General features: G+C 37.4%; 1 pseudogene; it reads left to right on the forward strand.

Moving 5' to 3' along the window:
* Positions 1–24,996, forward strand: part of LOC149528451 (uncharacterized) — a 34,198-nt pseudogene extending 9,202 nt beyond the window's left edge.
* Positions 24,997–26,621: the final 1,625 nt, after the last annotated feature.

Consider the following 26,621-nt stretch of genomic DNA (forward strand, 5'->3'; position numbering starts at 1 on the left):
ATTTGTAAATTTTGAACTTCAACAAGAATTTGAAGATAGTTAGGCTCAAAATTTTAAGATATGACAAAAACAAAAGTTGTTGTTCTTTGAATCTAGTTTCTAAAGTACTAAATTTCTTTTTCAAAATGGTTTAGCTTTAGGTCCTAAAAAAAGGGGTCCACAAAAAGTGGTACTGTTTATTCCAAAAAAACATAACACAGTACAAAGTGTGGCCCCCCTAAAATTTTAACTTTTTTTTTGAAATTCTTTAATCAGTCTGGTCAAAAGTTACTTAACACTATGTAGTTTATCCCAAATTTTTTGGGTAATTTTATAATGTGTATTTTTTTTAAAAATATTTTTTTTACTAGACACATCCCTAAAACATGAAATATCTGTGTGCTCCCCCTAGAAATAATTGAAAACTAATCTAAAATCAAAACTTTTTTTTTCAAATGTGTAGAATGGAGTCTAGTTTTTAAAAAACTAAGTTGTTGCAAAATTTGATGAACAAGCTAAAATCTATAGCCTAATTAGTACATGGTGGTTTTTGACAAAAAATGAACATACATTCAAAAGAAATTATAGATGAAAGGCTTGTAATTGTTCAAATTAAAAATAAATTATATGGTTAGATAGCTAACACAGAGATCTATAATGCTATGTAACCTGATCTTATCGATACCCAACCACAAGGAATCTTGAAGGGGAGCACACAAGAAAAATCAATCATTTTTGGTATGTTTGCAGAAAAACACGTTTCAAGCTTGTTTATAAACTCCAAACCTTTGGGTTGGATCTCCAAGGCAAAACAAAGCCCTAGGCTTGGGTTTAATGCAAAGCTTTCAATAGCGCGTGCACCCTATAGTGTGCACGTGCTATTGAAAGCATTGAATTCTTAGTAACACATGTGCACTATAGTGCACATGCACTATTGAGGTCTAAATTGCAAACAAAGACCAAAAGAGAGCTGGGTGGAGGGGGGGTGGGGGGGAGGAGTGGCGCAAGGGAATGGCTATGTGTGTGTGTGTGAGAGACAAAGAGATAGAGAGAGTAGGCGGTGGGAGACAAAGTGGAGGAGGAAGAGCGAGAGAGAGGAGGATGGGAGTGCATGTGTGTGAAAAAGTAGGGGATGGGAGAGGAGAGAGGGGGGATGGGTGTGTGTGTGTGAAAGAGAGACAGTAAGGAATGAGAGAGGGGAGAGAGAGATAAAGAGAGTAGGCAATGGCAGAGGGATGGGAGAGAGAGGGAGAGAGTGAGAGTGAGACAGAGAAAGAGAGATAGTAGGTGGTGGGAGAGAGAGTGGGAGGGAGAGAGAGGTGGAATGGAAGTGTGTAAGAGAGATAGAGTAGGGGATGGGAGAGAGTAGGTAGTGGGAGAGGGATTGCAAGAGAGAGAGAGGGGGGGGGAATGGGAATGTGTATTTATTTATAAGAGAGATAAAGTAGGGGATGGGAGAGAGTGTGAGAGTTTGAGAGAGAGTAGGAGGTGGAAGAGAGAGCTCGTATGGGATAGGGGTGAGAGAGAGAGTGAGTGGGGGATGGGAGAGAGTGTGAGACAGAGTAGGGGATGGAAGAGAGAGAGTGAGAGTAGGGGATGGGAGAGAGAAAGTAGAGAGGGAGAGAGAGTACTTAAGAGAGAGAGAGTAGGTAGTGCAAGAGGGAGTGGGAGAGGAAGAGAGAGGGGGGATGGGAGTGTGTGTGACAAATCTAGAGAGTAGGGGATGGGAGAGGAGAGAGAGAGGGGCAAATGGGAGTGTGTGTGTGTAAGAGAGACAAAGTAGGGGATGGGAGAGAGTGTGAGAGTGTGAGAGAGAGTAGGTGGTGGTAGAGAGAGCTCGTATGGGATGGGAGAGAGAGAGTGAGATTAGGGGATGGGAGAGTGTGAGAGAGAGTAGGGGATGGGAGAGAGAGTGAGAGTAAGGGATGGGAGAGAGAGAGTATAGAGAGGAAGAGAGAGAACTTGAGAGAGAGAGATAATAGGTGGTAGGAGAGGGAGTGGGATAGGGAGAGGGAGAGAGATAGGGGGGATGGGAGTGTGTGTCACAGAAGTAGAGAGTAGGGGATGGAAGAGAAGAAGAGTGGGTGGATAAGAGTGTGTGTGTGTCTATGTAAGAGAGAGAGTAGGGGATGGGAGAGAGTGTGAGAGTGAGAGAGAGTAGGGGATGGTAGAGAGAGAGAGAGAGTATGGTGATGGGGGAGAGAAAGTAGGCAATGGGAGAGGGAGAGAGAGAGAGGGTGGATGTGAGTGTGTGTGTGTAAGAGAGACAGAGTAGGGGATGGGAGAGAGTGTGAGAGTGAGTAGGTGGTGGCAGAGAGAGCTTGTATAGGATGGGAGAGAGAGAGAGAGAGTAGAGAGGGGGAGAGAGAACTTGAGAGAGAGAGAGAGAGAGAGTAGGAGAGGGAGAGAGAGAGAGAGATAGGGGGGATGGGAGTGTGTGTGATAGATGTAGAGAGTAGGGGATGGGAGAGAAGAGAGTGGGGGGATAAGAGTGTGTGTGTTTGTGAAATAGAGAGAGTAGGGGATGGGAGAGAGTGTGAGAGTGTGAGAGAGAGTAGGGGGTGGAAGAGAGAGTACAAAGATGGGGGAGAGAAAGTATGTGGTGGGAGAGGGAGAGAGAGAGGGGGAATGGGAATGTGTGTAAGAGAGACAAAGTAGGGGATGGGAGAGAGTGTGAGTAAAGAGGAAGAGAGAGAACTTGAGAGAGAGAGAGATAGTAGGTGGTAGGAGAGGGAGTGGGAGAGGGAGAGGGAGAGAGATAGGGGGCATGGGAGTGTGTGTGACAGATGTAGAGAGTAGGGGATGGGAGAGAAGAAGAGTGGGGGGATAAGAGTGTGTGTGTCTATGAAAGAGAGAGAGTAGGGGATGGGACAGAATGTGAGAGTGTGAGAGAGAGTAGGGGGTGGCGGAGAGAGAGAGTCTGGTGATGGGGGAGAGAAAGTAGGCCGTGGGGGAGGGAGAGAGAGAGGGGGAATGGGAATGTGTGTAAGAGAGACAAAGTAGGGGATGGGAGAGAGTGTGAGAGAGTAGGGGATGGGAGAGAAGAGAGAGTAGGGGATGGGGGAGAGAAAGTAGGCAATGGGAGAGGGAGTGAGAGAGGGAGAGAGAGGGGGGATGGGAGTTTGTGTGTGTGTGTAAGAGAGACAAAGTAGGGGATGGGAGAGAGTGTGAGAGTGAGTAGGTAGTGGTAGAGAGAGCTCATAAAAGATGGGAGAGAGAGAGAGAGAGAGAGAGTAGAGAGGGAGAGAGAGAGAGAGAGAGAGAGAGAGAGAGAGAGAGAGAGAGTAGGAGAGGGAGTGGGAGAGGGAGAGGGAGAGAGATAGGGGGGATGGGAGTGTGTGTCACAGATGTAGAGAGTAGGGGATGGACGAGAATAGAGTGGGGGGATAAGAGTGTGTATGTTTGTGAAAGAGAGAGAGAGTAGGGGATGGGAGAGAGAGTAGGGGGTGGAAGAGAGAGAGAGAGAGAGAGTATGGTTATGGGGGAGAGAAAGTAGGTGGTGTGAGAGGGAGAGAGAGGGGGGGAATGGGAATGTGTGTAAGAGAGACAAAGTAGGTGATGGGAGAGAGTGTGAGAGTGTGAGAGAGTAGGGGATGGGAGAGGAGAGAGAGGAGAGAGAGTAAGGGATGGGGGAGAGAAAGTAAGCAGTGGGAGAGAGAGAGAGGGGGGATGGGAGTGTGTGTGTAAGAGAGACAGAGTAGGGGATAGGAGAGAGTGTGAGAGTGAGTAGGTGCTAGTAGAGAGAGCTTGTATTAGATGGGAGAGAGAGAGTGAGATTAGGGGATGGGAGAGTGTGAGAGAGAGTAGGGGATGGGGGAGAGAGAGTGAGAGTAAGGGATGGGGGAGAGAGAGAGAGAGAGAGAGAGAGAGAGAGAGAGAGAGAGAGAGAGAGAGAGAGAGAGAGAGAACTCAAGAGGGAGAGATAATAGGTGGTAGGAGATGGAGAGGGAAAGAGATAGAGGGGATGGGAGTGTGTGTGATAGATGTAGAGAGTAGGGGATAGGAGAGAAGAGAGTGGGGGGATAAGAGTGTGTGTGAGAGATCTAAAGAGTAAGGGATGGGAGAGGATAGAGGGTGAGAGAGGTAGAGAGAGTAGATGGCGGGAGAGGGAGAGCGAGAGAGAAAAGATGGTAGAGGGGAGAGAGAGTGCGTAAGGGATGCGAGAGAGGGGAGAGAGTAGGAAGAGAGAGAGGGTAGGGGATGGGAGAGAGAGTAGGGAGGATGGAGAGTGATGCGTTTTCACATAGTAAGTGCATACATGCTATAGTGCGTACACATTATGTGAAATCACCTAAAAATAGTCAAAAAGAAACTTTGGGGCCCATTTCATCCATTCTCTGCTTTTGGTCTATTTCACACTCTGTTATTTCAACAAAAATAATGGGTTTCAACATAGCAAACACTATTTCAACACTTTTGGAAGCTAGCAAACACCAAATTCAATCATTGGATATGTGATTTGAAGACTTTTTGTTTATTCCTTGTATAGAAAAGGTTAGTGCAATCTATTTTAAATATTTTTTTTTGATATATAAATACAAATTTGATTATAATTTGACATGTTGTTTAATATATAGTGAATTCATTGAAATATGTATGTTTGAATGAAATGTTATTTCGAAATGGTTAGAAATTTGACAAGTCGTTTGATATATATTGCGTATTCATTCAAATAATTATAATTTTATATGTATTTGAATAATTTGTAATTTACACATTTTAAGTAATTCAGATGTTTGAATAATTTGACATATAGAAATCATCATCATGCCAAGGAAGAAACCACAAACTCAAATAAATGAAGATAGGGAGAGAGATTTGGAAATTAAAAGAGATAAAATGAAATTACTATGTGAGTAAAGAAAATTGCAAAGCAATAATGAAGAATTGACTTTCGAAGAGGATCAAAAACCACTGGTACAAAGAAAAAAAGAGGAAGAATTGGAAAGACAAAGAGAACAAATGAGACTATTACGCTCAAGAAGACAATTGAATTGTGAAGCTACATCATCTTCCAATGTTGGAGTCATATTGTCCACTACACCATCTTCCAATGTTGGAGTCATATCATCCACTACACCATATTCCAATGTTGGAGTCATATTGTCCACTACACCATCTTCCAATGTTGAAGTCATATCATCCTCTCATGTTGAAGAGACACTGATTTGTAGATTTGATGATATAAACACTCCATCATGTCATGTTGAAGGCACAACATCAACACATCAAGTAGGTGATATTCTATCTTTTGCATCTTATTGTCAAGGCACATCATCTTCAATTCAAGGTACCCAATACACTCAACCTTATGTTGATGTTCAAAATATTGAGGGAATGGAAGAGATTATAACACCTTCTAGAATCTCTCTCACCTTCGTGGGATCGAACTGTCTACTTAGTTAGCTCCAAGTGGCCGGGTAAACCCTAAGCCCAACCTCGTCCTATCCCCTTGAAAGCTCGAACGTTTTTGGGCACACCGAACCAGAATGTCCCTAAGGGTCACTAAAAGCCATAGGGCTGCTATCTTTGACGGGGCATATCTCAAAGATCGTGTGAGGTATGGATGTGATTCTAGTTCATACATGATTGTATTGCAGAGAGCTACAATAAGCTCTCTCACTTTTTGGAGATCACACTCTATTTCTATTTTACGATGCCATCTTGGGTGATGCTAAAACTTGCAGTGTTGGCCAATACAAAGTTGCCAACTGCCAAATCTCTCTCACCTTTCATCGTGGGATCGAACTGTCTACTCTATTAGCTCTGGGTGGCCGAGTAAACCCTATCCCCAACCTTGTCCTATCCCCTTCAGTGCTCGAACATTCTCAGGCACATCGAACCAGAATGTCCCTAAGGGTCACTAAATGCCATAGGGTTGCGATCTTTGATGGGGCATATCTCGAAGCTCGTGAGAGGTATGGATGTGATTCCAATTCCTATAGGACCATTTTGTGAAGAGATACAATAACCTCTCTCTATTTTTGGAGATCACACTTTGTTTTCATTTTATGATGCCATCTCAGGTGATGCTGAAACTTGTAGTGTTGGTCAGTACAAAGTTGCCAACTGTCAAATCTCTCTCACCTTTCATCATGGGATCAAATTTTCTACTCGGTTAGCTTCAGGTGGCCGAGTAAACCCTATCCCTAACCTTGTCCTATCCCCTTCTGATGTAGACGAAAGTATGATGAGCCCTTTAGACAACCCAAAATGAGCAAAAGTGTAGAAGTGTTCCAAGAGACCCTTCTAGGTCTTAATTGGAAAACTCTACAAATACTCAACTCTAGGAGGTTTCAAGGAATCAATAGATTTATTTTGGTATATCTAACTTGTTCCAATCAATACCTTTCAGTTTCAATACCTTCTAAGAAAAAATACTCAATGTACCAAAATGTTGTCAATGCAATTTTTTCCAATTTTGTGACATCACCAAGACAAATTGATCGATAATTTTTGTTTTTTCCAAAAGATGCTTTGAAGAAATGGATGTTTTGGATACCCTTTATCCTCACACAAAAAATATATAAAACTTAGATACCCTTCCTTTGGAAAATATCAGAGATCCTTCGCACTGCCCCTATTTCCAACAATGTAAGAATGATGCAATTACAAAGAGACTAATAGGAAGAATTAAGATTTGGTATTTTGATATCAAAGGTAGATTTGGGGCCATTCTCCTATCTAAAGTTAACTAAAGGAATATTTTGATTGGATCACTTCATATGTACTTACGAAGAATATTATATGTATGAATTGATGTAGTGGTATAATCCATTGAGGGAGAAGTCTTAGCATGACTTCTAGAGAAAATTCTTAGCATGACTATTGTAGAATTCTTAGTGTGATGTTGTAATGCCAAGATAAATAAAGAGAAAGAAAGTTATAATCAAGAATAATAAAAAGTAAAGGGGCATATATTATGAATGATTTGTTACCTTTGGATGTTATTAACATTCAATATTTTACTTAGTGTTTTTACCATGTTACTAGATATTGATTGAATAAAGTATACATTGTAGAATGTTGTAGGAGTTTCAATCCTATAGTTTGATTATGCTATGTTTATGATAGTACCTCTTAATATGAATAATTGAGTAAGTTATGATTGATGAGATCAAACTAGGTAATTGCTAAATTAGTCATTGACAAGCAATAAATTTATTTCAATGTTATAAATATCAGTAACATATTAAATAGGTTTTTTTTGGTATGTCTAACATGTTCCAATCAACACCTTTCAGTTTCAATACCTTCTAAGCCAAAATGCTCAATGTACCCAAATGTTGTCAATGCAAATTTTTCCAATTCGGTGACAACAACAAGACGAATTGATCAATAATTTTATTTTTTCCCAAAAGACTCCTTGAAGAAATGGATTTTTTGGATACCCTTTATCCTTGCACAAAACATATATCAAACTTAGATACCCTTCCTTTGGAAAATATTAGAGATCCTTCACGCTGCCCCTGTTTCCAACAATGTAAGAATGATGCAATTACAAAGCAATTGATAGGAAGACTTAAGATCTGGTTTCCAAATTTTGCACAGTCTTTTAAAATGCCTTTCATTAGGATATTCCACACTCAATTTCAACCTAAGAGTTCCCTAACCCCAGAAGCTCCAATTCACCCTTTTAGAACCCTTGTTCCTAGGGCTTGGCCAATCCCACATGTGCCAACACTTTTCTGACCAATTAAAGATACAAACATCAAATTTTTTTCATCACATGCATGTTCCCAAACTCAAACACTATCCTTATTAAGACAAATCTCCTGCTATAGGTTTGTCCCCTAAACTTTAACTGTTGTTTTCACAACTTTCTTGCTTGGTGGCCACCAATTCTTCAAATTAAATGCTCATTACAAGGTTAGTAAGCATGGTACATGTTAGAGTAGTGTCTACATAGATATGGAAAAAATATAGATATGAAAAAAATAGAAATATAAAGAGGGCGGGAATAAGAGAGAGTGAGATACAAGGATAGAGTGAGATACAAGGATAACATGAGCCAAAACTACCAAATTGCAGTGCTTGAATCCTTCATTAGAAAATCAAAACCCAAATTTGAATCCGAGCCTAAAAAACAACATGTTCCTTCCACTTTTCATACTCTTTAATTTCCTTTTAAATATGCTCAATGATTTTCCATAACATGCATTGTAAATTCATTAACAAGTATAGCTCCCTCTTACAAGTATCTTATGTGTCATCTTAGATTCATCCCCCTTTCATGTGAGATATCTCTCTTTCCTATACATCACAACTATTTATTAAACTTTTATTTTTACATTAATCTAGTTACTATAGAATAATAACAACACATTCCAATCAACTGGTGATTATGTTACAATCATTAATTTATGAAAACACATAAAACTATCAGTGATTATGTTACATTTATGATTTTTAAAATGACTTTTTTTGCAAATAATCCATATTTTCTCTACTATCTCTGACATTTTTAAATTGATGATAAAGAATGGTTCCTAATAAATCTCATGGAGTTCCTAATAAATCTCAAGGTTCTCATTTAGGTGATGAATTTCCAGGAGGTCCTAATCGATCTTGACTGATAAAATTTATTGCTAATCAATATTGTATCAAAAATTCTAACTAATTAGGTATTGAGTTAAACTTGATAAAAAAATGATAGAGAAGGAGAATTTTAAACATGAACAAGATCATAAATCATATGATGATGAAATATTGCAAATGATTAACTTATGCTTAAACAGTGATAAATTTTATTGTTAATCAATATTCTATCAAAGTTTCAAATAGATTAGGTATTGAATTTAATGTCATACATAAAAATATCTAATTTAATGTCACACATGCACATATCCAATTTAATGTCATACACGAACATATCTAATTTAATGTCATATATGAACAAACATATAATATAAAATTATAACCAATAATGTCATGCACATTAACAACCACATAATATATTATGATAATCAATAATGTCATATATGAAAAAACATATCATATATTAACCAATAATTTCATAAGTCGAATAATGTCATATATCAAATAAATGTCATACATCAAATATAAAATCTCATATACATCAAATGTATATCGGATATGTCCACTAATGCCTATATATATAAATGTCTAGATCAACTATATCTTTTCCTTCCCACGAGGGGAAGGAAACAAATCTCTCAACATCTTCTGTCGTCGTGTGGAGGGAGATGGTGGAGATGACAGGGTCCTCCTGACATGCTTGCTCATCCTCTTGTTGAGGCTCTTCTCCAACTCAAGCTCAAACAAAGTAGATATGAATCAATATTTATTATATGTTGAAATCAAATATATGTACACACAAAATCAATTATTTTCTTACCACCATCAAATAGTCACTCTGTAACTCCACCTCGAAGGCTTGTGGATGATCAAGTGTGATGAGACCCTAAAACAATTCAATAAATATAATCATTTATAAATAACATTAAAATTTTTGAGACTAATTATTATAAAAAACTAAAATGAAAAAAATTCTTTCATACCTTAGTCAATGGCTGTGAGCTAGCCATAGCTGCAGTTGCTCCACAATCAACAAACTGTCGGAGATGATGAGGTGTGTCTGACGTCATGAGCTGCATGTCATACAATACATGTTACATGTAACATGAAACATGAAACATGAAATAAATATAATCAAATGAATTAAATTAACATGAAACAAATGTACTTGTACAAAGCTCGCACGATGTCTATGCTCTGAGTCTATAGTAAAGGTTGAGGGTCTTGTGGAGAACTGATGCACATGCATAATTTTTTTGTCAATCCTTAATATGATTACTTAATAAATATATGTATTAATTAAAATGATTAAATGAGACATACCTCTAGACTCATGGAGGGGAGTAAAAATGGGCTTAGAGGATTGCTGCTAGGCCTGGCAACACTTTGACCCTGAATTTTGAACAATGTCAATAGATGCTAATTAATTAATCATTCACTATACATATGAAATGTGATCATATTAGTAAATTATAATTGTAATTTACCTGTGTGTCAATTCTAAATGTGTCGTTTAGGAACTGATCAGTGACGAGCCCATCATTTACACCATCTCCAACATGAGTGCCAAATGTGCATAGGGATCCGCATGAAGTGCACATGTGACCAGAATGCACAGAAGGCTCCCCCTCAACTAATGGGCTCATGGAATGGATTAGGGTCTATGTTAAAGCATTAATGGTCCCTAGAGCCCTGGCCTCTACATGTTCCTTCACAACTGAAGGAATAGTCACATGCTCATGATGTGGCTTGACCACAAGTGCCCTAACTACATTAGGGTCATGACGTGCTCCCGACCTCTCAAATGATGACCCCCCACCTCTACCCTGGGAGTCTAATATATCAAAATAATTGAGGATCTCCCCAAGGACAAACTCACAATTTAATTTCTTCAAAAAATACATGGGGACCTCATGATTTTTGCAAGGAGGGGTATCAAAAACCATCCACCATATATCCCAAAAATTATTTCTAATAGCATCATGTATGCACCAATGGATGGGGAACTATTTAGTACCCTCTCTAACAATATTTTTCTCACTGGGTTTTTTAAATAATGCACATATTCTACCTTTCGATATTTCTTTTTTTTTAACATCTTCATATGACAATTTATTTGCATAAAATAATTTTTGTTCATCCCTCTTAACCCACCAAATATCTAACTAACCACTAATTGAGGCAATCTAGGTCTTAATGGATTCGAGGGATGATGCCAATTGAGCCCTCATTTGATTGGTTTGTCTAGATTCTTTCAACCGAGCAATGAGTCCTTCTAATTTAGTTTTGCCTCTCTCTATTTCATTTATTATATTTTCTTGTGTGCCTAGCAGAGGTCTTGCAATTGGTTCAAGTTGTGGAATTTGTTGTTCTTCTTGAGGAGGGTTTTGGTTTTGAGGTTCTTGAGGGTTTTGTGGATTTTTCGATTGATTATGGACATTTTCTGATAAAAAATCAATTAAAATCCAAATAAATAAACAAATCTAAATACAAATTATAAAATCCCTACAAAACAATATGAAAAACATATCAAACAATGCAAACTTAAGTTTATATCATATACGGCGTCGGCGTGGGTGTGCTTGTGATCTTGGATTTTGTTAGCGAGGAGGCATATTGGCAAGGGATTGTGAAAATGTTGGACTCTTCAACCCGTGTGTGCACTGCTTTGCAAGAATAGTAAAAACCTTTGATAAAAAATGGGCTGTAGGTGTGCAGCTCATCATATATAAAAATTTGATTTTTATAAAAGCACATACATGCTATAGTGCATACGCCCTATAGCATGCATGCGCTATGGCTCGGGTTACCCAAGCCATAGCACGTGTGCACTATATAGCACATACATGCTATTGAAAATATGAAAAAAAAACTTGTCACCTTTTTGGCACCACCACTTGGTGCATATGCCCTTAGGAATATTTTGTGCTTCTTTATGTAGGTGATCTATCATTTAGTTTGATAGTTTTGGGGGAGGAATCACTCTTAGAACTATAACGAAGGGTGAAATGAATAACTATGAAGGAAATGTGTTTTACAAAAATGAAATGTGATATAAAAATTGCATATAATTATATATGAAATGTTTGGTTAAAGAATAAATAAGTGTTGCTTCTTGTTATAGGGTTTGTGTGTGTGTGGTTAAAAATTTATGCAATCCATAAAAAGAAACATTAGATCTAAAGATCTAATCTTATTAAATGAAAAATAAATTAATAGGTTGATCATCATTTGACTTAATGCAACACATTTAAATAGGGGGAATGAAATAATGTGATTTTCTAACATTATGATTTTAAACTAAGCCATTTAAAAATATGTATACACTCAATGAATGATCCTTATGAATATAGTATGTACCATGCACGAAGAAAACATACCTAGCAAACACAACTTTAGAATGGTTTTTCAATTCTATGTAATTAACAACCACATGTAACCTTGTAAGATTGGTGATACCCACTAGACTTTACAATTTTGTGCAACTTTTTAATAGAGAGAGTGATGAATGTCATCAATATAATTAGGTTTTGTGGCTTCTTACAATACTTAGATATCTCTCTTTGTAAACTTCTCACAACCCTCTAGATGTTTTCTTTGCAACTTCCTACAATTGAAGATGCAAATATAATCGAGGTAGGTTACACAAGAAAAAGATGTCATAAAAGTTACTAGACACTCTTTTAAGAAATTGAAACGTATAAAACCAAAAAGAGTTCAGCTTTAGTAGGCATTCATTAATTGTAAATCTCTCTAGGGAATTCTTCTAAACAACAATTTTTGCCGAAGTTGGTTGATTTTGGGTTGGCAAAGCTTGTGGGTAGAGATTTCATTCATGCTCTGACTACGACAAGAGGAAGCAGAGGGTACTTGGCTCAATAGTGGATTTCTAGACTCCCCATCACTCCCATGGTTAATATATAGAGCTATGGTATGACTCTCTTGGAGCTAATTTCTAGTTAAAGAAGACTAGATACCAATGTGCAAGATTCATGTAAGTATTACTTTCCACTGTGGACTAGAATTCAAATTTTCCAAGTGAACACAATTAAGGTTGTGGAAGAGAGGCTTAGAGATTAGGTAGATATTCAAGAGGTCAAAAGAGCATGTGTTGTGGGGTTCTTGTGCATTGAAAATAATGAGGATTTAAGGCCAACCATGGGACAAGCGGTGCAGATGTTGGAAGGAAAGATAGAGCTGCAATTTTCATTGATTTAGAACCCTTTTCTCATGAATAATCAAATAGATCAAAGCAATAATAGTAGTGACAAGTCATCACATTAATTATTTTTGTAACTTGTTCTTTTAATTTATGAATTCTTTCAAGTATTTACCATTTCAATTTTTTTAGCTAGTGTCATTTTATATATAGATATGATTAGAATGTGTTATTAAGGATTAGAACATGTATTTGATTCCTCATCATGTTGGGGACACTTATTTCTAAGTTATTTGTATTAGTACTACTAGCTTGGAACTAGTTGTTTTCATAAATATTTCGTGACATATTACTTTTAGTTAACATTTCATTTTTACTTTACTATGAAGCTTTCCTATAGTTATTTATTTATGTATTATATGCTATCACATGTTGGATCTCATATGGGCTCAATACACTATTTTGGTTTGTTCAATATGCACCCATTTAAATTACCTTTTCATTGTAACTATGGTGTAGTAATGGTCACATTATTTTACATTGCCAATGTAGTACCTATGTGGTTATTGGTTTATGATTATACACCCAATGTCTTTCTAAATTCCATACTACTTTAAAGTAAATGGAAGATAATGGATCAGAAGATCCAATTTCAGGTAGCACTAGGTAGTGCGAGAGGCTTACTTGATCTCCACAAAAATTGCAGGGATTGCATCATTCACAATTATGTTAAGACTAAGAACATTCTTCTTAGCAATAATTTTTTACCCAAGTTGGGTGATTTTGGGTTGGCAAAGTTGGTGGATAGATATTTTAGTCACGTTCTAACCACTACAAGATGAATGAGATGGTACTTGGATGTAGAGTGGATCTCTGGGCTTCCCATCATTCCCAAGGTTGTGCATTGAAAATAATAAGGATTTGAGGCCAACCATGGGACGAGTGGTTCATATGTTGGAATGGAATATAGAACATCAATTTGTATTATTTCGGAACCCTTTTCTCATGAACATATAGGAAGATCAGAGCAATAATTGTAGTGATGAGTCATCATATTATACATTTTAATAAATTGTACTTTTAATTTATGCACGCTTTCAAGTATTTACAATTTTGGAACTGGAACAAGTGTCATTTTATATTTAGATTGGTTAGAATATGTTATTAAGAATTAGAACATGGAACTTAAAACTCATCTTGTTGGGGGCACTTCTTTCTAGGTCATTTTTATATAGTACTATTAGCTTGAAACTATTTAAAAAAAATATTATCTCAAATACTTCATGACATAATAGGTAGCATGTCATAAGTACTTTTCTATATTTCTTTCTTGTAATGAGTTATTTACATGTTATATGCTACTGCATATTGAAATTTTGGCTTTATCACTATGCATTATTTTTATTTATTTTTTCCCCTTTTCACTATAATTATGGTGTAATAATTGTCACATTCTTGTACATTATCATTGTAGTAAATTTTAATATTACACGAGTTTTTAATTTTGTGAGGTTAATCTTCAGCCCCCAAAACCATTATATTTTTTAATATTCAACTGAAATTTACTAGAGAAATATGATTCACATTCTAGAATAGAGTTTTATAGAGGCTAATATCAATGATGTGAGAAGAGCATGTGTTATAGGGTTAAATATGTATTGAATATGATGAGTTTGTAAGGCTAAGCATGAGACAAAAAGGTGTATATCATGGAAGAGATGACAAAGCTTCAAATTGTATGGATTTAAAGGCTTGCATTTGGAGAGTTAGGCAGATACAATGCATACATCAACTAGTCATACTAGTAAATATATGATTAAATTTATATTATAATTTGTGCAAGGTTCCAAGTTAGAACATTTTGGCGTTTATAGTTTACTACCACCTTATTTTTAGATAATGTAATTCCTTAGATTTACTATTATCTTAAGAATGGTAGTTTTGATATTTTGTCAAATCCTTCGTCATCGATTATTTTTAGCTCATTCACTCATGATAGTACCATGTATTTGTTAATAATTTTTTAATGTTGATATGCCACATGTTATCACATATTGTCAATGACCTAGTGTATCATATTTGTTTGATGAATACATATCAATTTTTTTTATTTCTCAACAACAATGATATAATGATTACCATTCTAATTATATCATATATTGAACTTATATCAATTATCAACCATAAACATATGACTTCTAGTCAAAAACCTTGTGTATTCCTTGTTATGCACATATTGTCAAATTAAAAGAACTACAAAAGAGGCATGCCTATTATGTATGGGCTACAAAACTAATTAATTAAAATTTGTAAATCTTGGTTGAACCATCATGGAGTTTTGCGTAGCTTTAAAATAGGAGCATGGAGAAATGAGCACTATAAATAATTTTTATCTGGTTCTTGAATAAATGTATGCAAAAGGTATAATATCTAGAATAGGTTTACATTCACTTTTGTGTAGCTGATAGATTTTAAAGGTGTAAACAGCGAGGAATAACTAATGAATTTATAGGTTGAGGTTTAGTTTATTGTGGAAATGCACATAGATATTTTATGGAAAATGGAGGGATGTTGAAGGTTTGAAATAGGTGTTTAATAAAATATTTCATCTATATGTATTTTTTGTAAAGGTAAAATGAGTTTTAAAAGAGCCCAAAAATGATTTAAATCCAAATGTTGCCAAGAAAATATTGGTATTGAATGTTCATTATTTCTAAACTATATCTTTTGCTTGTTCTTATATTTAGTATTTATGAACTATCATTAGATCAATCAATTATATAGACAACAAATGCACTTAAAACTCTCCAACTTCTCATAGGTCATCCTAATATTCATGTTCGTGTTGTTCTTTACTAGTACTTGCATCCTTGAAGGATGCAAGGTTATCCGATACTGTATATTCACATGCATAATTGTTAGATTGCATGGTTATCGACATTCTTTTCTAGTTTGTTAGTAGTTTTTTTTTTTAAATTCCTAAACTTGCTCCAGATCTATATTTTGATCTATGTGTTAGGGAGTAGTTTTAGCAATTTCCTTTTTTTTTGAATAAATGTATTGGCTAAACAGCGATTGTTGTTGGAATAGAATATTACTTTTTTCTCTGTGGTAAAATAGAGGCTCCCCTGTTCTGAGTGTTATTATTTTTAATTGTGTTGCTGCTGTTCTTTAAATCCTGGAAGTTCAATGCAAGTCTTCAACTCACTAGTCTTTCCTCCCTCAATTTGCTCTTTGCTCATGGTTTTTCATTATCTGAGAACAGTAGTTCCTCACAGTTGGCATTGCCATCCTCCATAAAGGTTCTCTGGCTCTCCTGTATTACTATTTTAGATAATTTGTTGCACAACCTTGCAGATTTGAAATATTTGTAAGTATCATACTGTGTGCTTAATATCAGCACAAGTTGGCTGCCCTAATTCCAGTTAGCAGGCTTAGATCTAGTCTCATGCAGTATTGGTGGTCGATTCACCAAGTGGCTTTACACTCAGTATTCACTACACAGGTTAGCACTGGCTGACGACAATATTGTTGCGGAAATCCCCTCATGGATAATGGAGAACAATCCTCAGTTGTACCTGTTCAACCTTTCAGGAAATCATTTCAGTGGCAGTCTTGTTGTCCCAGTGAGATTAATTCGTCGGATGACAGTATTTGATGTATCTAGGAATGCTTTCACTGGAAATATATCATCTTCTTGGCCTCCAGATCTACAGCTCCTGATGGTTACTAACAATTCTCTTGTTGGCGAAATTCCTCGAAGTTTGTGCAATTTAACTCACGTTGAAAAGTTAGATCTTTCAAACAACAAATTGAATGGAGGCATTCATTCATGCTTTGCCGATTATAAGATGATTCAAGTGTTAAATTTGGGGCATAATAGGTTGAATGGAAGTATACCCCGTGGGATATGCTCCTCCTCTCTCACTGTGAGAAACAATAAGCTAAGTGTAGCCTTCCCTGTGTCAATAATCAATTGTAAGAAAATACGAGTGCTAGATATTGGGCATAACAGATTTCATGGGGATATTCTGTAATAACCCTAGCTTTAAAGGTCACTAAATCCCAATATTGTACTGTGGCAATTCGTCAAATAGTTGGCAAACAGGCTCTGATACCACTGAGATAACCCCAACAGGATTATTTCTTACTCCAGCACCAAAAATACTAAAACTTCAAAAGGGTTGACATTTTGTCAAACAATTACGTTACTAGTAAATGGTTCTGATTTGAAGAACTACTGAATTACCCCAACTGAGGTACAACAATTTATCAAATGCCAACTTTATTTGCTAAATTAAGCAACTTGCAACTACTATAATTAATTAGATACACCTGGCAAGAGAAGAATCAGTACTGGAATACTGATTCAAACTTTGTTTTACAGTTGCTTCGACTCCATCCATCACTGTTCCTCAAATCATATCTATATGTCCCCGTTCCTAAGATGAGACCATTAGGGTGGAAAGAAACAGATGTGTATCCGTCCTCTAAGGAAGCATCACTAACTTGTTGTAGGCATGAACCAGTTGCAAGATCATAAAAGTGCCAGGTTTTGTCCATTGAAGCTGTAACAAAGTAATTATGTGTTGCATGAACAGTGACAGCATTAATCCTCAGCTGAATGGTCTTTCAAAGTATGCCGGCAATTGTAGCTTCCATCTTCATTTCCTTGCCATATCCGAACAGTCTTATCTGCTGAAGTTGTAAGCAGGAGATCATCACGTGGAACAAACCTTACAGCAACCGTTTGTTGTGCCCGGACAATGTGGAAAGAATCTGGCCCGCTGAGGGGTCAAAAACAACAGCATTCCGACTCGGATCTTGGTTTGGTGATTACTTTGCCGGGCCTTTTGGGAAAAATGTTCGCCGTATGTTGACCTCTTCCCATGTATCCCTCTGCGGATTTATGACAGCCAAGACGCGATGTGTGATTAGAGCACTTGCCTAATAACGCGTGAAGAAATGCGTCTTTTGCCTTCGGTTATTTGCTCAAATCAATGACACTGGTCTAGACTGGATCGAATGGTGATCAGATGCATTCTTATTTGTTGGTAGAAATCACCAATCTTCCAACTGGAATCCAAGTTCGAGTTTATAACTCTTTGCCCAAAATCTCTGTTTCGAGGGCTTGTGGAAGAATGATCAGATCTGAAATCCTTCAATAGGTTTCCCCTCCCGTGATCTGCCCTTTGATTCTTCGATGTAATCCTGAGCGAAGTCTTGCATGAAATCTGGCAGCCTAAAACGATCTGACACCTGACTATATGATAGCACAAGCTTCAGAACGGTAATCTTTCAATGTAGCTCTTCCGTTTCCTTTGTCCGTCATGCGGCTAACGGCTGTAATGACCCTGCCTTCGCCCTCTCTGATGCTCCGTTGAACACACACGAGCTGAGTCCCGATTTTGCCCTTTATCCAGACTAACAATGTCGCTGGGTATTAACTCAAATTACTCCTATTCGGCTATTGCCTTTAACCAGAATTCTTCACTATTACACGACTGCAATAAAATGTATTATTCAAATTGACCCTAAGCCACGCATAAATGCCCTGATGAAATGACTGAATGTCACCTCCAATCTGCAATAATTCAGATGATATTCCACACCCTCAAAATTGCGTACCTATTGAGAGTTATCGTTCTCAATGGCCAACTGTGACAATTGCGAAAACCCTAGGTTTCACAATGCACCTGTGATTGAATCACAACATGAAATCAAAAGAGAGATAAACAACTGCCTGATTCGAATGGAGCCCCAGGGTGCCTATTTATTCTTTTCCCTCCATCCTCTCCAGAGACTTCTAGAACCTTTTTGATCTTATCTCTTAAGTGACTTTATTAAATATTTTCCAAGTCACTTTATTAAATATAAAGTTATCTTTTAATATTATTTATTTAATTAAAATAATTAATTAGTCGTCCTTGGACAACCAGATTAATTAAATTAATTAAATTGAACTGTCACCAAAAAATTGGGGACATGACAGTCCGCCCTTCCTGAAATTGCTTGTCCCCAAGCAATGGCTGAACCATGAACCAATCAGTCTGCCTGGATCCCAAATGTAAATCTGTGTATCATCGCAATCCGCATCATACTCCCATGGAGAAATCATCAATACCAGTAACTGAGAAACTGTACTCAACATCCAAACAACTGATACTTCTGATGAAATCATCTGAAAACCAACTGTAGATGTCAGTAGAAGAAACCATTCTGCGGAACTCAAGCCAACTGAAACATCAACTCTATCAAAACTCAAGCCCCCGTTAGAATGACACTTGCACCCAACTGCACTGTAGATATGACAACAGCTATAGGTACGTGAATTACTGCCATCAAATTCAATCTCTGAAAAACTGCTCCGAGTGTGTCGATGCTACAGGCTGAATAACTTGCTACTACCACTTCTTTTTTCAAAAGAAGGTGCCAATCTATCCCCTAATGGATGGTAAGAAACTGGAGCCAATCTACATCTGCGTGAAATAAAATCTTCTATCTTTGTGTCAAAAGAAAAATGATGAGCGTACCCTACCATATAATGCCGGTAAGATCCTCCAAATTTTGCTGCTAGCTCATCATCGCTGAACTGGTAATCAACATATGGCTCCAATCTCTGACTCCAAGTGACTGTAGGTCGGATAGGTCCTTGTGCACTTTTCTCAACAAACCCCTCCTCGAGATCCCTGTGAGGTAGCATAGTAGAGAGGACCCCTATAATCTTCTCAACCAATCTGTAAATAACACTAGTATCTTGGATGAGAACACCCTCTGTCACTTTATGCGAGTCCAAATGAACACATGCACTATCCAGCAAATACTCCATGAACGGTTTAGTGCAGTAAAAATTATATGAGGAAGCATCAATATACTTCCCTGCACACCACAATTGATCCTCCTGTGAAGGTGGCATACCCAACTGTACCACACTGTCATTTATCAGAGAAGAATCAATCTGGAGACTTGACTCTACTGGTATCCCAAACTCATTAAGACCAACTTCTTCCAAACCCTGAATATGTGTGTCAGTCTCAACAATAAGCTCCTCAAAAGCAACTCTAGGAGTGCACTTACCGTCATCTACCTCAATAGACAAATGAACTGGGTCTGGGGCTGGTTTTGACCTCAAATGCTCCAACTCCACGGTCACCTCCTTCAACTGAAACTGCGACTTTTGTAGATCTCGCTGTGTGTCCTCTAACGCCTCAGTAGTCGCTATGAGCTCTTGGGAAAGCTCACTCACCTCCTCTTCACGATTCAAGAGTGCCTCATATGCTGTACTCCCCCACTCAACCAAGTGATCACGGTCAGCTACCAATCGTAAATAATCCTGCTTTAAAATTTGAACAGCTTCACGCAAGGCATGAACCTTTGCCCAAGAAAAGTAACCACCGCTGGACTCCTCTATCATAGAAGTACCCCAACTAGTAACAGCCAACAACTGACGAGAAGTATCAAAATGCTCACAAGCGATAGCAATGTCTCGCTCACTAACTTTCAACTGGCTAACCACATGATGGCTCTGGCTAGACTGTCTTCTATAAACTCCCTTTGACACATTGTCTGGAGGAATGTCTTCAAAGATACTAGTCTCTGGATTATTACCATCTATATTTTTCGAATCAACTTCAAAACTCATATCAACATCCAGAGTGTCAAAACCTGTAGTCCTGCTATCAAGCTCTTCTATACCTAAAGAAACTGTCAAGGAAGATGAATCTTCAAAACTGTTCACTTCATTCTCCCGGATGTCATCAAGGTCAAAATGATCCTGGGACTCATCTATACATGCTTTCAAATATGAAAAACCTTCAACACCTTTCAGCAAGGATGGTCGACTGGAAATATGAACCAAACCCAACAACGGTGCATAAAAACTAATACCAACATCGGATGTTCTGCTGGCACAAGGAAAGATAACACCGTATATTCTGCTAATCAAATCCATGATAGTACTCAAACAATCATGGCTATCATAAAGTGCTAAAGATCTTCGGTTGACTGAATCCCAAATGCTGCTGAAACATTCCCGAGTCCATGTTCGTAAACAGGGAACAGCTGGTAACTCAAGCAAACTACTTACTTGAGTAATGTGACCAGTACCAGCTAACTTCACATACCTGTCTGCCATTGTCCTTGTATCCTGGATGTGAATGCAAGATGAACTCGTAGCATTATCAGCTACCATATATGATCCGTCAAATGTAGAAAGCTGAGTGCAAGATGAACTCAGCTCCATGTCGTGTTCATTCCCATGTCTCTCCCAGTCCTGTAATGCCAAAGTTGCTTGAGTGTCCTCAAGCTCGCAAGAAAGCTTGACAACTTCCTCCTCCTTCCTCCTCAAGGCATCTGAGTAATCTTTGGTAAGGCTAAGAAGATAGTCACGGTCTGATAGAAGATGCAAATAGCTCAACTTCGTCGTTCCCATTCCTTCATCAATTGCATGTAAGTCACAACAAGAAGATTTTGCTTGAACTCCCTTATGTCTTCCTTGTAACTGAATCATCTGGATGTGCTCTTCTAACATCTCCCGCATCCTGTCATGATGAGATAAAGAAGCCACAATACTATCTTTGCTCACCTTCAACTGGCTGGACCAATCATGTGAAGTACCACCAATTTCATCCTCATGTGACGAAGCATCTAACTGAGCCTGGTATTCTCTGTCAGGAAAATCATAAATGCTCGATGTCTGCTCATTTCCACCAGGTATCTCATTATCATGAACAATGACATCTTCATCATCATCTGAACTCACTTCGCTGTAATCATTGCTTGTCGGAACCAAACTACCTTGAGTACATGAGACATCACCTTTGGGAAACTCGTATTCAACTGTCTCAACTTGAGTGTCAAGTTGACAGTTACTATCTATCAGCGTAATATCCTTCACCACTTCTTCCTGTGACCGAACTGAAGCCTCAGACTGGTTGCACACTTGTTTCTCGAACTCCTCATTAAGGTTCCTAGTAGCATCTCTCATTGTATCTGTCAACGCTTTGTGAGAAGATTTGTCAAAACGAAATCCAGTTGATTTATTCACCTTAGCTGGGACGGACAACCTGTCAAGCATACGGTGGTGTTTAACCAACAGTTCAGACATGTTATGTTTGATTTTTCTGAGCTCATCCTGAATACCTGAATAGTCCTCCTTTCCACAATTCCGACTCTGAATACTGCGTCTATTACTTGTCCGAGATTGTGTCCTTGGAGACTTTGTGCTGTACCTATCCATCTTGGTTGAAGTAGAGTGCTGATCACTCATGTAAGTCGGTTCTCACCCCACAGGATGGCAAGAAAACCGCTCTGATACCACTGTAATAACCCTAGCTGTAAAGGTCACTAAATCCCAATATTGTACTGTGGCAATTCGTCAAATAGTTGGCAAACAGGCTCTAATACCACTGAGATAACCCCGACAGGATTATTTCTTACTCCAGCACCAAAAATACTAAAACTTCAAAAGGGTTGACATTTCGTCAAACAATTACGTTACTAGTAAATGGTTCTGATTTGAAGAACTACTGAATTACCCCAACTGAGGTACAACAATTTATCAAATGCCAACTTTATTTGCTAAATTAAGCAACTTGCAACTACTATAATTAATTAGATACACCTGGCAAGAGAAGAATCAGTACTGGAATACTGATTCAGACTTTGTTTTACAGTTGCTTCGACTCCATCCATCACTGTTCCTCAAATCATATCTATATGTCCCCGTTCCTAAGATGAGACCATCAAGGTGGAAAGAAACAGATGTGTATCCGTCCTCTAAGGAAGCATCACTAACTTGTTGTAGGCATGAACCAGTTGCAAGATCATAAAAGCGCCAGGTTTTGTCCATTGAAGCTGTAACAAAGTAATTATGTGTTGCATGAATAGTGACAGCATTAATCCTCAGCTGAATGGTCTTTCAAAGTATGCCGGCAATTGTAGCTTCCATCTTCATTTCCTTGCCATATCCGAACAGTCTTATCTACTGAAGTTGTAAGCAGGAGATCATCACGTGGAACAAACCTTACAGCAACCGTTTGCTGTGCCCGGACAATGTGGAAAGAATCTGGCCTGCTGAGGGGTCAAAAACAACAACATTCCGACTCGGATCTTGGTTTGGTGATTACTTTGCCAGGCCTTTTGGGAAAAACGTTCGCTGTATGTTGACCTCTACCCACATATCCCTCTGCGGATTTATGACAGCCAAGACGCGATGTGTGATTAGAGCACTTGCCTAATAACGCGTGAAGAAATGCGTCTTTTGCCTTCGGTTATTTGCTCAAATCAATGACACTGGTCCAGACTGGATCGAATGGTGATCAGATGCGTTCTTATTTGTTGGTAGAAATCGCCAATCTTCCAACTGGAATCCAAGTTCGAGTTTATAACTCTTTGCCCAAAATCTCCATTTCGAGGGCTTGTGGAAGAATGATCAGATCTGAAATCCTTCAATAGGTTTCCCCTCCCATGATCTGCCCTTTGATTCTTCGATGTAATCCTGAGCGAAGTCTTGCATGAAATCTGGCAGCCTAAAACGATCCGACACCTGACTATATGATAGCACAAGCTTCAGAATGGTAATCTTTCAATGTAGCTTTTCCGTTTCCTTTGTCCGTCATGCGGCTAACGGCTGTAATGACCCTGCCTTCGCCCTCTCTGATGCTCCGTTGAACACACACGAGCTGAGTCCCGATTCTGCCCTTTATCCAGACTAACAATGTCGCTAGGTATTAACTCAAATTACTCCTATTCGGCTGTTGCCTTTAACCGGAATTCTTCACTATTACACAACTGCAATAAAATGTATTATTCAAATTGACCCTAAGCCACGCATAAACGCCCTGATGAAATGACTGAATGTCACCTCCAATCTGCAATAATTCAGATGATATTCCACACCCTCAAAATTGCGTACCTATTGAGAGTTATCGTTCTCAATGGCCAACTGTGACAATTGCGAAAACCCTAGGTTCCACAATGCACCTGTGATTGAATCACAACATGAAATCAAAAGAGAGATAAACAACTGCCTGATTCGAATGGAGCCCCGGAGTGCCTATTTATTCTTTTCCCTCCATCCTCTCCAGAGACTTCTAGAACCTTTTTGATCTTATCTCTTAAGTGACTTTATTAAATATTTTCCAAGTCACTTTATTAAACATAAAGTTATCTTTTAATATTATTTATTTAATTAAAATAATTAATTAGTCGTCCTTGGACAACCAGATTAATTAAATTAATTAAATTGAACTGTCACCAAAACATTGGGGACATGACATATTCCAGGGTAAGTTGGATATCTATCGGTCCTTCAAGTGATGTTGATGAATGGTAATCGCTTCAATGGCAGCATTCCTTCAGAAATTGTCCAATTGAAACAACTCCAGGTCTTAGACCTTTCGTCTAACAATATATCAGGTTCTATTCCCCCTAAGATTTCATCTCTACAAGCAATGAGTATATCCGGAGAAGATGGCCATATATTATCTGATCAGTTGAATCCTTTTCGTGTAATCACAAAAGACAATGGGATTAAGTCATATACTAGGATTGGCCCGATTGAGCCAACTATATATCAAGTTTCGTCTCATGATGATTTTGGCATGACTGTGAAAGGCTCAGAACGGCATTACACATATATTTTTTCCACATTCACAGTCATAGATTGATCTAATAATAAATTAAATGGAGAAATTCTAGTGGATTTTTGGAAGTTGAAGGGGTTGAAGCATCTAAATTTATGAATGAATAAACTGGATGGAACTATTCCATCCAGTTTTGGGGAAATGGGAAAACTAGAGTCACTGCATCTCTCAACAAACAGGATTTCTGGAAGGATTCCTTCTGAAATGCAATTGTTGACTTCATTGTCATACTTAAATATGTCCAACAACAACTTATCTGGCAGCATACCACAAGGAGGACAGATGACCGTATTTGATAAAACACACTATTCTGGAAATCTATATTTGGAAGGATGCCCTCTTCCAAAGAAATGCCCATGGCAAGAGCTTGCTCCATATCCTCCTCCAAACAGTTTGGAAGACAGAAATGAAGACGATAGAAAGCAAATACTTTGGTATGAGGTTGGACCGGTACTGTCCCATCTAGCAGGATTTTCCTGTGTAATGTTATTGCTTGCAGTGAGAGAGGGATGGAGAAAGAAATACTTCCAGTGGGTTGATAAGATTTTAAATATTATGAAGTCTTGTTTATTTATTACTACACGAATTCTTTTATGTTGTCTGTCCCACCATGGGGCATATGGCAATTTTTCTATTCATTGTTTACGTATTGGTCTTGTTATATATCAAACTTAAGAAAATACGTGTTGGTTTTGTTATATCGAACTTTATAAAATAATAAAATATAAAGTTTCAAGAATTATTTTTTGATTTGATTGTGTATGTTTTTTAGCATCAATGTTTCAGATAACATTCTTTGATCCATCACTAGGATGAGAGCATGTAAGAATAGAAAAAATTATGCTCTCATCTTGATGATGGATCATAGAGTGTGATCCAAAATATTGATGTTAAAAAACATACACAATCAAATTCAGAAATAATTCTATGAATTTTAATAAATTGTGGAAATCTAATAATGTTCAATAAAATATAAATTTAATATTTATAACTGTTCATCGTTAAATATATTCAGTGGCTCGTCCACTTTTGCCAACCAGAAAAAAAGAACTGTTCATTGTTAAATTGTTTAAATATTTTGTAATATATAAAATCGAAAAGATTCATTCATTAAAATTTAAATGATTTCTTCAATGCCTATGTATAATGAAAATTATAAAAAATATTTTTGTTATTTTTGTTAATATCATTAAAGGAAATGGCATATGATAAAATTGAAGGGGGAATTAATTTGCCAACTTTGGTTTTAAGAAATAAATCTTTTGGAGGTAAGTTGGTGTGGTTTATGTATGAGAAAGTTAAAGAAAAATGTTGTAAAATTATGCAAAGGAAATATTTAGACACATGAGAACCTTCTAGGATTTTTACTATAGCTCAGTTACTTAAGGGTTCAACGATTTGGAACTTTATGGTGGAATCTTGAGATTTGGTTACAATATATCTTTCTTGGAAAATTAATAATGGGGTGAGGGCATTTTTTTGGGAGGATTCATGGAATTGCTTCCCCGCTTTAATTACACCTCATCCCTTAGGGGCTTGGAAACATTCTTTTTGTACTCACTGGGGAAACTATGTTGCAGATTATTTTCAGTTTGTAGAACTTGTTTCAAGATTAGAGAGCTAGAAAAATCCAGTTAATCTTCCTATTCTAGAAACTGGGTTATAAGCTTATAAGTTCTACAAACTGAAATTAGCTAGAAAAACTGCTGGGTTTGGAGAGATATTCGGTAAAGTTGGGTTATTTGGTTGCTAGAAATTTAGAACAAGGTGTTATGATGTCAAGAGCTTATAAGTTCTATTAGAACCCAGCAGTTTTTCCAAAGGCTAGATGCTTTGCTTGGTTGGCTCTTAAAAAGAGACTTTTTACTAGTGATAGATTGCAAAAATTAATCATTATACGGAATCTACAATGTGTTTTTTGTTTAGAAGAACCCAAATGAGTTGATCATTTACTCATCCATTGTAAAATGGCTCAACAATGTTGGTTCTTCATTCTTCAGAGATCAAATATCATGATGTCATTACCAAATACATTATGGGATATGTTTTAGGATTGGCCATGTCTAGAAAATCATTCCTTGTATTTTTGTATTTGGAAATGTATTTCAACATTAGTAGTTTGGGCTTTATGGTGGTAAAAGAATAAGCAAATTTTTAGGCAGCAACATTCAAATATAGCAGGAGTATTAGCAATTCTAGAGTCCTTCGTGGTAGAAGTGGTTTTGGCATATGTTAGAAACATAAATGAGAACTTAAGTGTTATAGGTTGGGATATTTTATTGTCAAACAGATGGAGTAAT

The sequence above is a fragment of the Cupressus sempervirens genome, chromosome 11 (genome assembly GCF_028749045.1).
Source record: "Cupressus sempervirens isolate cs-2001-9-10 chromosome 11, ASM2874904v1, whole genome shotgun sequence".
NCBI classification, from domain to species: domain Eukaryota; kingdom Viridiplantae; phylum Streptophyta; class Pinopsida; order Cupressales; family Cupressaceae; genus Cupressus; species Cupressus sempervirens.